This window comes from Argiope bruennichi, chromosome X1 (genome assembly GCF_947563725.1).
Source record: "Argiope bruennichi chromosome X1, qqArgBrue1.1, whole genome shotgun sequence".
In the NCBI taxonomy this organism is placed as follows: Eukaryota; Metazoa; Arthropoda; class Arachnida; order Araneae; family Araneidae; genus Argiope; species Argiope bruennichi.
In genome coordinates this window covers 54,257,573-54,274,981 of record NC_079162.1, presented here as the reverse complement: position 1 = coordinate 54,274,981, position 17,409 = coordinate 54,257,573, and the positions used below count along the sequence as shown (strand labels likewise).

The window sequence follows — 17,409 nt, the reverse complement described above, 5'->3', positions numbered from 1 at the left end:
TCATAAGTAGATATGTCACATAGAAAAAAGTCATTTTTGAAATAAAACACGGAGCCGTAAAAACAAATGTTGCCCGGTTACAGATGGCTCTTTTTCAGCAAGCTCAGTAAATGAAAAGGATACACCAGATGAGATATGCTACACTTACATAAGGAAATACAAATTTATGATAGAACAACAGTCCAATTACTTGAATAGCAACATTTCATGTCATATAAAGCATGGTAATTACGATGATGAAATTAGAATGCAGTAAAAATTCTTTGAACTACTTAAAAGTAACTGTTCAAAGGATTTGCTGTCTGAAGCTGCATATATTATTATTCTTGCAACTCGATTGATATTTATTACATAAACAACAACAGCGTTTTAAATAATTATTGCATTATATTAATACCCTTCATTTTTCTGGAGCATCCTTTGCTTTTCAGACTTCATGTGCTATTGTCAAAAGTAATAGTTCAGACTAAAGGTAAACCTTTATGGAAATTATCTTTTGAGACATCCTGTTGAGTCAATATTAGAAAAGTAACTTTTGAGACACCATGAAGAATTATTGTTAGAAAACTAACTTTTGAGACACCCTGTAGAGTTAAACTTTTAAAAATGGTTTTATGTTATGCTGAAAATTAATCACTTAAACTAAATAAAAAATCATAAAAATCAAAAGTAGCTTATCATCATTTATTTGAAATAAAAATTAAATTTGCCGAACGTCAATCAAAGAAAATGGGAGCTATTTACAGTTATAAAGAATCTGAATAATTTAATAAATCCTTCAGTTCCAAACAGATTTTACTCCAGAAGTTGAAAGGAATCGTAAGCGTTCGCATAAAAGTCTAAAGTTTCATCACTAAAGGATTATTTTCTTGGTGGACCTGCTTTGTAGACATTCAGTCTAGCCATTCTGTGATGAAATTTTTAATTAAGAAGAGGAAAACGGATTTTAGTGTTTAAGTTGTCAAACTTTTATGACCTGATTAACAGAAAGAAGGGTCTGCTGAAGCATTTTCTGGCTCTTTTCAGCTAGGTTCGATAAGATTCTTTCTGAGACCTTCTCATTTTATTCCTCAAATTCTTCGTGAAATGACAATACCCAGGTAAACAAACTAATTCGAATTTCTTAATGCATTTTTTAGTAATTTTATTTAATTTCTTCAAAAAGCTAAACATCTTTGTACAATCTTAAAGCATGGTTTTTTTTTTCTTTTTTCGGATTTGTATCTTCGCTGAAAATATTGTGCATACAGAAATAGTTGATTATTCTTATTGCAATGCATTTAATAAATTGTATTATAATACCTTGCTCCCCATATATTTTTGATAAATAAATAATGTGATTTCTACTAATATTTTTATGTAATAGCTAGATCTCATTTTTTTTACCGTTTTTTAAAATAATAAATGCATACGGGGTTTGGTTGTGAATATTTTTTAGAAAGACTCTGTAACAATTGTTATAAAAATCATTACATTCTACTTTATGACTTTTTTTTTGAAAAAAAAGTTTATGACTTCTTAACATTATTGTTCTTTCATAAAAGTACAGATATTAACGTTGTAAGTGAGAGATAACTGAATAATTTTTCAATGATTTTTATATACTAATTGAATAAGATATTTCGGAACAAACATCTTTATTTATAGTTATATATATGCAATTTTTGAAAATTATTGTGTGCAGCACAGTTGTTATAGGTGTTTTCTTCTTTTAAAATTTAATAATGCTATTAAATAAAAAACAAAATAATATTTAAGTCAGACCTATGACTTAAAAATTATCAGATCATTTATTTCTGCTGGTTCAAATTATTATTATTATTATTTTGTCGGGGCAATATATTTTTCACTATCAGTTAACTTCCTTTATATTTGAAAAGATAGATATTCCTAAACAATTGGTCACTGATTTGTTGATCTGCTATGATTTTGAAGTACGTAATCATATTAAAATCTCGATGACGATACGATGCTTTAATATTTTCAGATATCAATTATTTTTTAATACAAATGCATGTGTAGATATATAACTATAAAAATGGCTACAACTAGTCATGAAATTGAGAAAAAAAATCAATATGAAGATTGGGAAAATGTATAATAATGTGTCATGAAACACTAAAATATGAAAAATAATGATAATCTTTTTAGTATACTCTCCAATAAAAGCCTTCTCCCTACCACATCAAAAAATTTTGAACCTTGAGTAAGAATGCTAATACCTTGCAGGACATCGGTCAGCAATAGTTATGAAATGTAACTCCTTGAGCTGAATCTAACATTTTTACTGGATCTATCGTGCGAATATGTATTTTGGATGTCTTCTATCTATCCGATTGAAACCAAACTTTGACACAAAACTACATTTGTAGTCACAGGATCATATACCAAATATACTGATTTAAATTCTTGTAATTATAAATGAGTGCATTTACATACATGCGAAAATACAGACTGACAGACAGACATGGTTTAAAATCTAATAAAGATTTACACTTTAGACACTAAAACGGAGAACAAAATTTTATCCATCCAGCTCTTTGTGTTTTGTAGGTAGTGAGTGAGTTCTTTTGTATTCGAACAGCCAGGTAACCAGCCAGACTTTCTCTGAATGGATTTCGTTCAAAATTTGAAGGGAGCCTATAAATTTGGTCTAAAGTCCATATACCAAATTTCATCCATTTAGCTCAAAGTTTTTGAGTTATTGGGTTCACAGACAGACAAACGTACAAACAGACAGATGTAAAGCCAAAAATATGTTTTTCGAACTCGGGAAGATTTGAAACGTAAAGATTTGTTGAAATTTCGAGTTTGAATTTTCATGACAATTACAATACTTTCTCTATATCGTATATATATATATATATATATACATATATATCATAAATTTTTATTATTGGCGTATTTCACGTTGCTAAAGATGAAATTTCTGAAAAACAAAACATCATTTTAAAAATTTTGTGATATCAGTTATTGGTTAATAAATTATTATTACATTTAAATTTTGATTCCATATCAGTGACACCTCTTAGCATCGAATCTAAGGAAATTTGCTTTTAATAAATAATGAATTTAGATCTAATGCATTATAAATTGAAGGTTTAGAAGGCGATAAAAATAATTGAACTAAAAAATAGAATAAAATAAAAAAGTATAATAATAAAAGTAAAAGTAAGCGTGATCTTTAATACATTAATAAAAAGAGTTTTAAATACATTTTTTTTAAAAATTTATTCTAAATAGTTTAACTTTCTCATTCTTATGATCATTCGAGTTTAGAACATTTCTGAATATTGGAAAGAAAAAAAAACACAATCTTTTAAAAATATGAAATCTCGTTTCCTATTTCAAAAATAAGAAAAAAATCCAGACTCCGACAAAAAGATCTGAATGGCAAATCATGTTGTCAAGGGTTTGATATACAAAATATCTTTGACATTCCTTGAGAGTTCTCAGAAATTCTCCCTGTTCCCAAAACCCATCTGGGAGAGTGTCTCTAACGAACTCGTCACAGACATTCAATCAAACACACTTAATGAAAGGGTAAGAAAATTTCGCAATGATATCCAGGTGTCTTGAACGTCGTTTCGTTGAGTGGGTTTCAGGGTTTTTCAGTAGGGAAAGAGTAAAATAATATGGGAAATATTAGTATATTATATATATATATCTTATTTGATATGAAATTAAAATCTGATAAAAATTAAAATTAAAATCTGATGCAACCATTAATCTTTCTTTATTTCATAATCCAGAACTTATTTTTCTATAGGCTTATTATGTAGAATTGAGAAGTTGCACCGTTCGAACTGAAGTCCCTTAGATAAGCTAGTTATTAATTTGAATAAATAACGTGCATATAGCATATAACGCACGAATTAGACGTTATATAATTTGGTTCCCAATTTATATAACGTCTATCCTCACGATTGTTTATTAAGATATTCATAATTTATAGAAATCTTCCAAGTTTTACTCAATTTTTTAAATCTTATTTGAATTCCAGAAAAGTTAATTTGCACATTTATTATACCAAATTATTACTTCAATGAACAAAACCTCAATAAACTGTGCTAAGGATAACGCTTTGTTAATGTGTGATGACTATCGACAGATGCTATTGTCATCCTAATCTGTTGTCAAAGGAGCGCTTGCGGTATCAAATTTCAATTTGCTAAGATTCTGCATTATGTAGTTTGAGGGTAATGCCCCCTAATCCATGGAGGGTCAAATATCATCATGGAGGTCAAGGTTGCTGTAACACAGAACTTCGTGAGTGGTTTGTCGACTCAACTTGCTCAAAGCTTGATCCTTGTTTATATTACAAATCCGACTTAAATATCAACAGAGTATGTTCAGATTAGAACGTTTAAAGTCATAAATCAATCCCGCCCTATGTTATAATATTAGTTAACGCTCCACTTGGTAGATTTAAAAAAGCAATTGGGTATGTAACTCAGAATAGCAGAAACAGAAATTTAATTAAACATACCTTTATAATAAATATCAAAAGAATTTTTTGTGGGGTTTACTTATAAGGTTTAGCCATTAATTTATAATTTATTATTATAAATATTATTAAATCTTTCAATCATTTCTTCCCAAAACTTCCAGCAAATGACGTCATTCTTTTGGCTTATAAGTTAAATTAAATTAATTAGTTTTCAGAATGTAAACATTGTGCATTCTTGCTGTGAATATACACATGTACTAAATTTCATAACGCTAACACATCAGGAAATGAATGAAAAATCGATTATAATTCCGTCTTTACATGAAAAAAAGATAAAGTGAAATAATAATGTTTGGCCATTTAGCCAAAATGGATTTATATTATGTATTTGAAATAAAAATATGGAAATAAACAAACACTATTGGCAAAAGAGGAGGAAATAATTTAATATAAGTTTTTGCAGAAGACAAAGTAATGTTTTACAAAATTCCCAATAAATCTGGAATTCAGATTTTGTTGCCAAAATTATTTCTCTCAAATAAATCTAAAAGTCATATGATTACAAAATTCGTATTTTAATTTTATTAAAGAATTCGAACTAGAAACTTTCAATTACCTTAAAATGACGCATTTCATACTGATTTCGAAAACAAATGAATGTGTGTGATTATTAGATATCCTTTTCCAAAAAATAGTGTTTATTTTTAGATTAAGAAGCAATGAAAAAGAAAAAAAATTAGCTTTGGTATTTTTTCCAGTGATAAATTTGTTCTTGATTGGATGACAATTAATTCTGAAGTGCATCATGCTGTTTTAAGATTGAGAATTTAAATTCTTGTTGTTTATCCCCCTTGGATAGAACACTCATTCAAACCCAAGTCAAAGAGATCGGGGAAATAATGGTGCAGTAGCTTCAGAAGTTAAAAACTCCTGAGCACCTGAGGGCAGAAGTCTGACTTTAGCTCTTATGAAAATAACACTCACTTGAACAACCCCTTTTTTCTCCCATCTCACAGATAGAACACAGGTAAAGAACAACCCTACCCGAACCAGGAATCGAATCCGGGACACCTAGATCACAGGGAAGACGCCTTGCTAGTAAGCTAGGACGCCGGCTTTTAAATTTTTTAGATGTTTAAGAAAATCTGTTTTTTTCATTGAAATTTGCTAGATAAAGCACCTGAAAAGTTGAAACAATATGAAAGCAACTGACAATAAAGCTCATCATCATCATTCATCATCTATATTAGAATTTTTTTAGCTAAGAAACAACAAATGTAACATATCCTAAATCCTAAGAGCTTTATATTTTTTCCCAGTTAATAGCAGACATAACTATACACTACAAAGTTTCTACTGATTTTTACCTGAGTGAAAAATTATTTGCAAATTTATAAAAAACGTATTCGAATATTTTTTTTTTCCTTTTTGGTTTCTATAAGTCTATATAATAAGGAAAAAAGCTCAGGTATCGTACTCGTCATCTGACCACGGTTTAAAATTACAAAGTCCGTCTCAAAATAGCCCTAGTGTTGCTTTTAAACGGGACTTTATATAATTAAACTAAAACTAGAATACCATGAAGAAAACAAATAATAGATTGAAAAATTTGCATGTGCGTTGATTAAGTACCGTTTTGTGGTAACTCAGTATCAATCAACCAGAGTCGTTTCTTTTTCAGAGAAAGAATCCTTTCAAATGAAGAAAAGAATTACCATCGCTAAATTTTTTAATAAGTACTTATAAAATATTTATTAAAAGAACTCTAAACAACTTTTAATTAAATAGCAAAAAATATAAATTTTTCATCACATATATTCTGAAAAACAATATTAAGACGACCGAAGAAACTTAAACTTGCAAGCATAAACAAATTACTTTATAAATTAAAATATAAATAACAGAGTTTGAAGCAAAAATATGGCTTCTATGGACTTTTAATAAATCAGTATATTAACCAATTTTTTATCAAAAGAAATGTGAATAAAGTATTTTTAGGAACTTATCATTAATTAATTAAAAATCTGCTGATGAAAATAACACACATATTAAATTACTTCGGGAATTAAGTTACGATAAACAAAAAAATGTATTAAGCAGTTGAAGCAGGAAAAATATATTTTCTATGAACTTTAATTAATTAAAAACATTTCTTAAAATATTTTAATATTATTTTTAAGGAAGACTGTAAATAACGTATTTTTTTCGAAATGTTTTACCCCACTATTCATTAAAATTAATATTATGACGACAGACTGATCTTAAGGTAACATATAAAAAATGCTTTCATTAATTAAATCGTTATAAAGAAAATAATGGTATGAAATTATTATACTCAGTAAAATCAAGAGTAGATTTTATTAATTTATTTTAATGGTATACAGTGTAGCTGTAGCTGTTCCAAAACAATAAATGTACAAAATTAAATCGTTCATGGGAAAAAAATTTGCAAAAATTTATTTCATTCTTTATTATGCAAATGCTTTAAATCTAAAAAATTAACTATATAATTCAAAAATTTTACAAGCTATTTAGCAAAGCGGATGCTAAAAAAGGGATGAAAATCCTAAATATTTGTTTCGGGAAAACAATCTTGATAAAAACTGATCATTAACTTAAAAATTCTAACTTCTCAGAAATAGCAATAAAAGTTAAAAATTTCTTCATCGCAACTTTTGTTTCAAATAAAATTTGAGGGGAAAAACACAAAAGCAATAAAGGCAATTGTTGCAGAGATTGCGGTGAATACACCTGACGTAACAAAAGCAGCTTCTTCTGAAAATTTCAAAAGAAAGTTTAACTTAATAAAACATTAGTTGCTCAAAGAGCGTCCAACTGCCATTTAATACAAAGGCAGTTCCGGCAAAGTTAATAGTATGTGACACTTTGCCTCGAAAATAATTTTACATCCAAGTGGGGGGGGGGGAGAAAAGACATTTTATTCTTTATGTGAAAAAAGTATTTTCTTCGCTCCGGTTTTTTCGAGTTTTCTATTCTACATCAAAAGAAGGAAACAGTACAAGAATCGTTCTGTAGATCAAGTTTCCGTTAAAAGTTAGGGTAAAAGAAATATTTTTACGTGTTTGCCTTCGAATATAAATAGTTTTAAAATTAAAGCGTGATATTTGATACGAAGAAATAAGAAGCCTGTTTACTTGCTAGAGCAAGTATTAAAATAATAAAAAAAATTTGCATAAGAGTAAAAAGAAATATATTTGAATTTTCGACTTCAAATTGAAATAACTTTTAAAAAATGGCGTTCAGTTTTAAGAAATATTATGTTGATAGAATGATAGTTTGATATTGTAAGAAATATAATGTTGGAAAATTTTTATGGATAAAAATTCCAGAATGCGAATCAATAAGAAACACATTTGAATATCTAAAAGATAGAGTATTATATAATTCTAATTTGGTCAAAATTAGAATTATATAATATTTATATTTTATATTTACTATACTTTATAACTAACCTGTTATAAAGTATAGTAAATATAAAATTTTAATAATATTAAATAGTATAAATTTTTACTAAATATTCCTTTTTTATATGAAATAGACTCCTAAGGTAATTTTCATGATTCTGTACGGAGCGATACGTAAAATTAAAAAAAAAAAATCTTTGATCTAGTTATTTTTAAAGGCTTTTTTTTAATTTGAAAAAATAAAATTCGCAAATTTTTTAAAACCAAAGAACGTCATTGTAAATTTGTGCAATGTTTTATTTTCACTGTTTTAAATTGTAAGAAAAAGCGGTAGGTGCTTTTGCATTTAATATCTAAGCTGTTTAATAATTCAAACATTTTTAAAGATAAAAATATGCAGCATATATCAATCTGCACGCAGAAAAGAAAAAGAAATGGAGTTCAGTTTTTTTAGAAAAATCGAACTAAAAAAAAATTGTAACATTTTGAAAATTAATTTCAGGGTTATTTTGTTTAAAAAACTAATATCTTATTATATTTTAAACACTTTTAAAATTAGTCAGTTTACTGTTATTTCCAACTTGTAAAAAATTAAGCGTATTTTAGACTTTTTAGAACTCTTTGTATTTTATTAATAATTGTAAATACCTTTCTTAAATTGAAGAATCCAATAATTGATAATTCTATATTTGTCATTGTAAACACCTTTGAAAAATGATATGAAGAATCATTAAGTGAATAAAATGGATCGATTTCATTTTGTGACACATATAATATGTTATTACTCTGAGAATAATAATTTATCTATTTATGATTTCTTCTCCTATACCATCTATCAAAAAGAAAAATTGTTAAAACAGATGAATAAAAAAAAGAAATAATACCTTTCTTAAATTGAAGAATCCAATAATTGATAATTCTATATTTGTCGTTGTAAACACCTTTGAAAAATGATATGATGAATCATTAAGTGAATAAAATGGATCGATTTCATTTTGTGACACATACAATATGTTATTACTCTGAGTAGAATAATTTATCCATTTATAATTTTTTCCCCTGTACCATCTATCAATAAGAAATATCGTTAAGACAGATGAATAAAAAAAGAAACAAATCTATAAATATTCTCTCTACTCATCTTCGGAATAGATATGACACTCATCTGTTCAGGATGTGAAAGAAATTGGACACTCGATAACTTCAGGCGCAATGTCATAAGAAGGTGAATCCAAAGAAGGACCCTTAACTTAAGAGATCTGTTTTTATTGCTCTATTGGTGAGCTTGTTTCAAAGTGCATTCCTGAAATCACAATTCTCTTCCATTTCCTAACACATTACTATTATTAGCTGAAAACCTGGACCAAGTATTTATCTTACGTCTTCATCCTAGAGAAGTCTATGAGAATGAAATGAAAAGAAAAAGAAAGGGGCATTGCAATCAAGAAGGCGATGCAGGAAGTATTTTAGGGAGCAGCTGTAATACAGCAAAATGTTATTAACAAACTTCTGAAGGATGGAATTCTTCGTTAAAAACTTTTGTAAAGATCAAATTATTTTGGATTATTGCCTGAGAATAAAATAAGCTCATCTATAATATTTGATTCAGGATAAAATTTACAGAAACAAATTGTTCAAACTTTTTCTTTAATTTTTCTACAAGGGCAGCTATGATTACGAGTTTTGAAAGAATCGAGAACTATCCTATTAATGATAGATATATATTATAAAATCCTTGAATTCTTTATATATTGCAGCTGAATAATGATGCAATTGAATTTTAAGCTACAAACGCTTTGAACTTTAATTGCATAATTTTATTTCTACAGTAGAGTTAGATGTATGAAATACAGAACAAAACACGACTTTAGATAGAATTATAGAATTTCTTACGTCACGTAATGGTAGAAGTGAAGATTTGATTTCTTAAGTTTCTCATATATACTAATTCTTGAAACTTAAATTCTTTGCATGAAATCGTATTGACGGATGGCATATTAGCCAAAAGCCTCTGTGGAATTTTTGATCCACTGGTTGATGTCTTAAATATAAATGGAATTGCTTGCATTTTTGCGATTCGTATATTCATTATCTATTGGCAGATATTTCTTTAAACTTTGGGAACCCTTCTCATTTTATATAAATGGGTGAGTCGGGTTCAATCCTGCCGATAATTATTTATCAGGATATTAATGAGTTTCTTCTAAATTTATTTCAGGTCCTACCATTTATGATCACTGACATTGATATACGTAAAAGTATTGACTAGATAAAGTAAACGATCAGTTAAATATTCAATGGAGCTTATCGCTTGCAAACATATGGGCTAACATCAGTTTAGCAAAAAATTCCACCTAGTGTACGAAACTGTTAAGATAAAATACCTACCAAGTTGATTTCTCTGTTTTTAATATGCAACAGCATTATTAAGATATGAAACAGGTCACAGAGAGATAATAATGTTGTCAGATAAAGGTGATTGCGCAATGATTAGAACTGCGTTTTCCTTGTTCTATGCGTGACCTACTTTTTCTTCGCCATGATGACAGATGAATCTATGGTGTCAAACATCGCTATAGATTAAGTACGTTTTTTGTAATCATCTCTCATGACAGGTAACGCTTTCTGGCTTACCAGTCGATGAGTTCTAGATCACGTGTAGTGTAACAGCAGTAGTGTGAATCGTAGCGTTTCGTAAATCGGTCTGCTGCGATAATTTGTCACTCAAAGCATTCTATTAGCTGATTGTTCTTTGTTTTGTTAACCTGAATCTGACAATTAAGTAAAACGATGTACACTCAAATTTAATTCATTCCATATTTCTCACACAATTACTGACCTCATGATTTGCATATGCATGTTACATGCACTTCTTCATGATGTTGCAATTCGTTTTTAGTGAGTGTATAAGTTGAAAACTATCAGTTTCCTTTTGTTAACTGTTTCTATTAAAATATCTAATCTCCAAATATGTTGAATTAAATGATTATGAAAATCATCATGTAATACATTACATGAAAAATGTCAAATCAGAAACTCGATACGAATTCTGAAACACCTAACAAAAGACAGTGACACATTTCTGAAAAAAAAATGTGTGATCTTCATTGTTACTCTGTTGTCACTAATAGCATAACAAACAAATGAATTGAAAGATGGGAACACCAGCGATAACGAGGTGGCTGTTAGCAGTTTCCCTTTCCATTGTGTTGTTACCTAATAATTTAGTCATTGATCTCATTCTTCCACATTTCGAGACATTCTTATACCTAGTAACAAGTCCTATACATTTCTTTTCAAACAAGTTATTATTGAATAAAGTGATTATTAAATGATCATATGCTTGGATATTTCTTTCATGTACTATGATTCATATAATTATGCTTTGAATTTTCAACATATTTTTGATATATTTGCCGAATTAAACACTCCGTGCTCTCAAAGAAAATTGGAGTTCATATAACTTCAAAAGCCTACATTAAGCAAGATCGTGTAAGAGATTATGAGCCGTATAATAGATTTTAAGGACAAATATAAATTATTTTTGTAAAAATATTTTGTTTTTATTTAACATTCTGACTAATGATTTTCTTGATTTTAAAATTTAAAAAATCCAGATAAACTGTATAGATTAAATATACTTTAATTTGAATAAACTCGAAATATTTGATCAAAAGGGAATTCATAGTAATATGTTGGAGCAAACGAACAATAAATTTAAAAAAAAACCCTCAACAATGAAATATTCTTGCAAATACCATAAAATAAAATCACTGATTAATTAGTGAAAAATGGTTAGTCTTCCGAAAACACAGGTAAAAATGAGAAGAATTTTGACTTAGAAATGCGAAATTACGAACAAAAGGTGCGAGAAGCTAAACGAAGCTAACTTTTCTGAAGCTAAAACGACTTTTTCTGAAGCTAAACGTTGTTTGATTAATTAAATAACTTTTATCAGTTGTCGTGAGTATGTTGCTTTATATTAATTTGTAAAGATTTAATTTTGAGTAAAACGGTAAAATAGTATTTACCAAAACTATTAAAATGAATATAAGTGACTTTCAAATTAACATTCAATAAAGAACACAACATGAAAAAGCTTTATCAAAACACATGTATGAATAATATGTATTTTTTATATTTTAATTTAGTAGATAGTTTTATATTTACTCGATGAATTGTCATTTTATTGGAATATAGCTTATTATAAAGGCGCTCATGCATTTTAAATTGTTGATTTTATTTTATATTTTAAATTGTGAAATTAATACTGATTTATTTTAAAGGATTATTATTAACAAGGCAGATTTTAGTGATATACATTGTATGCTTGATACATTATGCTATGAGAAAGTATCTTTTATAAATTTTAGAAGCAATGCTATCTGTCAATCGTATAAAGACGTTAAATAAAACCTTATGTTGTGAAAAAAGGAATGAAAAACCCAACAATTTTGATTATAATAATTAAAATTCATAGTTCGACATAGTTTTTACAAATAAAAACATCCATTTATGTCATATCTTGGGATTTTAATTAATTAGAAACTATTATGAATTTTATAATAGTTTCTATTTTTTTTAAGATTTTGATTGATAATTTGAACTAGTTTTAATCGACTTTAAATGGATTTGACTACATATGAAGTAATTGATTCAAACAAAACATATTTTTAGTTTAGTATATATGTGCATTAATATTATTGCTCTTACTTATTTCTTTGAAATTTGAAAGTTAAGAAATAAGTTCAAATTATAAAAATTCACAAAAATATTTCTTTTTAATATATTTGTCAAATTACTATTTAAACTAACAACCGTAAACAAAATCTATTGCCTGTTTTTTTATAGAAATGTTTCACCGTATCATAGCTGCAGTTTATATTTATCCGAATTTAGAAATATAAGACAGAGCCAATAAGATAAATGAAAATTACCTGTGCTGAATCAGCAAAAAGCAGGAATCATCCAATGAAACCTAGAAAAAGAAAATTAATATTTTAGCTTACATGCTTAAATTGGCATCAGGTATTAATTCATGTATTACATGCTTTAAAATTTTTCCCAGACATGTATACTTTATTCATTCCCCTAAGAATTTTCCTTCAAAATTTAAACAATATCCTATCATAGACAAAGAAAACAGGACCTTGAAGCCCAGCTGGCTTGAAAAAGGATTTCCTATCTCTAAATGTGAAGATAGCAGTAGTCACTACTTGAGCTTAAAGAATTAAGAGAATTTAACGAAATTTTAAATATTGCACATTGAAAAACTCAACTTAAAATATTAGAAATTAAATCATTCGGAATCAAAGATAGGAAACAGGTCTGAAGATAAGTAAAATGATTTCATTTCTATAAATATGAAAGGGTTGTACCGTCAGTAGAGCTTAAAGGATAAAAACAAAGTAAGGAATTAATTAAATATTTTATGTAAGTGAGCTCAACTTAAAATACAAGGCAATAAACATATCAATTCCAATAAAAAAAATTATCTTTTTACTTTTTAAAAAGTTATCAATCATCTTAGTCTTTAAATTATCTTAATCCCACGTGTGGGAAATATTTAATTTAAAACAAGATGCAGTTATTCAGCTCAATTGTCGGTAGTTGCTAGGCAATGAAATATTTCGGCATATTAAGGAAAATGCACGGAGAATCAATATGACTGATTACAATGGCACTTGCAGCCTCAGAGAGATAAACACAGCAAACCCAAATGAGAAATTAAAAGGAAATTGTATACTTTGAGTCATCAAACCATTATTTGTTCATTAATATTCCCAATATTCTACAAAATGTTGATGGTTCAAATTTTGGAAATTTTCATTGACAATAAGTGCAATGGTATTTCGTTATTTGAAACTATTGTTGTACAATAAATCAATAGATTTTTCAAAAACTTTGTTTTAAAATAAGTACAACAGAAGGAAAGATGATTAACTAAAATTAGAAATAAGACATTTTTATTAATTAAACATTTTAATAAATAAATATTATACAGATAAGAGGTAAGCAGTTTTAATAAATAAAGCGATAATAAAGAAAAATTCAAATGCATATAATATTAAACAATAATTTTGATAAATAAATAAATAGATGTTTAATAGAAACGATATAAAACTTAGAATATACAAACTGCGAAATAATACTTCAAAATAAACTTTACAATTCAGATATCACGCGTTCAAAACTTTTGAAAAAGTGAGAACATTTTTTATTGTTATTTTTTACGTTTAAATATATTGTCATAAAAATGAAGGAAACGAGATGAGGAAGTATTCAAATCACGAACGCAGTTCAGAAACAGTACCAATGATTACAGTTTATTTGTTTGAACATTAAATTAACCAAACAGTACAGAGACTACTTTTTTAGCATAAAATTAATTGGAAATTGAAGAGACTGGTGAATTAGTTTTTCAAGTAAAAATTATATATAATCCTTGATACATACATACATGATGATTCTCTTATTGTTATATTTGAACGCGTATACATTTAAATTAACTGGTCAACAAAATATAAGCCTTATATTAAAAACTATTCATATATTAAATGGCAGATCAATTTTAAACAATAAAGCTACTTGAGAGACACATTTAAAATCAATTTGAATTGAAATTTAAGATGCATACTTATTCTCAAGAAAACGTTATTTGTCCCCCATTACATTTAATACTGTTTATATGAGACGAAAATTTTTCGTATAAATTCCAGAATGTACTCAATATTTAATTCATTAATGTTTCATTTGCTAATTAGTTTTTTTTTAACATAATGAACTGCCAGATACTGTTTTTTTATTAATTCCCTTGAAAGCACATTTAATCAATCAAGTGAATAAATGCAGTCTGGATTTTTTTCAAATTTCAGAAAACATTTTGCGATACACAATAACAATATAGATGCTTTCAAAATTCCTATTTCCTGTCTTATTATTTCTTAGTTGTAAAAGTAATAGATGTCCGCCGATTGAAGAGAAACATAAGTTTTGATATTTCCCGGAACTTTCTGCATTCTACGCGTCATAATTTATTTTCTAAAAGTAGAATTTTTTCTGTGAAAAAATCTTCCAAGAGAAATAAGTACAGTATAAAGACTTTTATTAACTTTAATCTAAGTTAATTATAATGTTTCTAATTGCTTCGAAATGCAGTGCTCCTGTAGAAGTATTTATAAGAAATATCTTTGAAAGATGAATTAAGTCACTGCTTTTCTTTTTCAGGGAATTTTCAAATAATTCTTTCGTTAATTCTAAGATATATGAGACTAAAACAGTTTTCTTCAGTTGTCCAAGTAATAAAGTTATCTAAATAATTCAGACAAATGGTCAGCCAAGCACGAAAATTAGCATAATCAACCATTAAAATAATTCGCTAGTCTAGAATGAATTTAAGTGGATTATAAAACCAGAATACATATTTGGTGCTAAGCTTTCATTTATATTAATAAATATATTTTATACGTGAAAACTCCTTGAGTTGTAAATATAAGATTATACGTCGATGAATAAATACAACTACCTCTCTCATCTATAATTAATATGATTATCTGCGCACTATGGGTAAGATTTCCTTTATTAACAATCACTTAAACATACGTATAATGCAGGAAATATTTTGGTTCAAAGAATTTCGAAATTAGAAAATTAGAGCACATTAAATTACTTGTTATCTTAATTTTCTGAAGCGAAAAATTATATATTTTATCCACCCAATTCTATTATTTTATTTACTATCGAGATTTACCTTATATTTAGGACTTTATATTTCAAATTGCTATCGACTTTTAGAACAAGAAATTTGCAAGTTATTTTTATAAACTGGCTGTTAACAGTGTATTAAAATCATGAGCCAATTAGAACAGGATTACAGACTATTCTTCGAAATACAGTTTGTTTAATGCATATTAATTGTGCTTTATTTAGACATTATTAATATTTTAGTTAATTAAAATAATTAATTGATAAAAAAGGAAAATTTATTCAAAAAAATTAATAGAAAAAATTTATATCTTTACAAACGAAAATTTTTATTAAACATGACCATAGTTGAGTTTAGAAAATTTATTCAGTTTTAGTAATCATTTTTTAGAATCCTCCTGCCAAATGATTCTCATTTGCTATATCTCATACTACCTATATAAAAAGATACTATGCCACATGTTTAAGTAACACATTAATCATCATCAAATTAACATTTCTCAAATCAATTGCCTCATCAAATTAGCATAATTATTTTTCAAATAATTTTCTACTGTTTATCAAATATAAATGTATTATTGTGAAGCCTTTTTCGTAAATTTGAGTCTCGAAATAATGGTATAGATTATTCATCGGAAACGGACATTGGGACTGAAAGCTATTTTTTTAGAAATCATGCAACACAAACTTAACTGAGATGCGATTATCCTCATTCTATCAAAGGTGTTTAGCACGAAAAATCTAGCCTACCAAAAATATTTTAATATGCTGCATTATTCTTAGTTATGCATTAAAATAATTTTTCAAATAAATTATCGGCAATGTAAAATTAAATTGAAAAAATGCATTTTTAAAATTTTATAAAAAATAGTATGGATTACAGGGTAATATAGTTGTCTGATGAAAATTTCCAAAGACCAATAATTCACAAAATAATGGAGATGACGATATTTTTCTCCGAAAGTACATAAGTGAAAAAAGAATTTTTTTTTTATGCTGTAGAACCAGAATTTTTTGATTGCACAGATTTCAATTGAAAAATACAGACGTTGCTATAATTACTGCAGTGAATCATCACATAAGAAGTGCTAATGGTGACAAAAAATGTCTCACAAATATAAATTTCAAAGCCTTCCATTCACATAATATAGTTATTAAACAATTAATCAGTTTTTCCTTGAATTTAGGATAATTTCTGATGGCATGGCAGTATACAAGCAACATTAATGTTGCTCATTGTTGTGAAAAATGAGATTCGTCGTTTGATAATTATGTTTTTGAAGGGAGGATAATATATTATAAATATGAAAGACAATTTGTGCCGTAATCTTATGTAACATTTCGTTGCATCATTTACACATACATGAATTTGATCAATTAAAATCTGATTATTTAAATTGTAAATTCCGCTACGGGTAAATTTTGGTTTCCTAGCAAAATATATTTTAGTTCTTTTTCATCCTTTCTGTATCAAAATCATTCCTTTTACATTCGCTTGTGAATTGTTGAATCAAACTATAATAATTAAATGCCTGTTGATTTATAATATAATCAGATTACGGATACTTTTAGAGCCCCTGACACCACATTTGTTTAACATGGAAGAATTACAAAGGAATAATTTTGCCTTAAAATATCTAATATGTACTTATATAAATTTTGATTTAGCAGTTTCTTAAGAAAGTTAATGCCTATATTTGAAAACTTTCACATATGATTTCAGAAAAGCATTTCATTCCATCTTCGAAATGAACGACTTTTGTAATGCTTATGAGAGAAAATTATTTTTCTTTTAAAGAAAGAGTGTAAAATTTAATAATAATAGACAGA

At 27.2% G+C, this 17,409-nt stretch overlaps 1 protein-coding gene across 2 annotated transcripts in view; it reads right to left on the bottom strand.

Annotated features, from left to right (window-relative positions):
• The window catches only part of LOC129958855 (neuropeptide F receptor-like), a 269,316-nt gene that overhangs the window by 64,855 nt on the left and 187,052 nt on the right, over window positions 1-17,409 (bottom strand). For both annotated transcript variants that reach the window (XM_056071576.1, XM_056071575.1), the window contains exon 3: window positions 12,813-12,853. The gene's annotated coding sequence lies outside the window, so the exon portion shown is untranslated. The remainder of the gene's footprint in view (window positions 1-12,812; window positions 12,854-17,409) is intronic.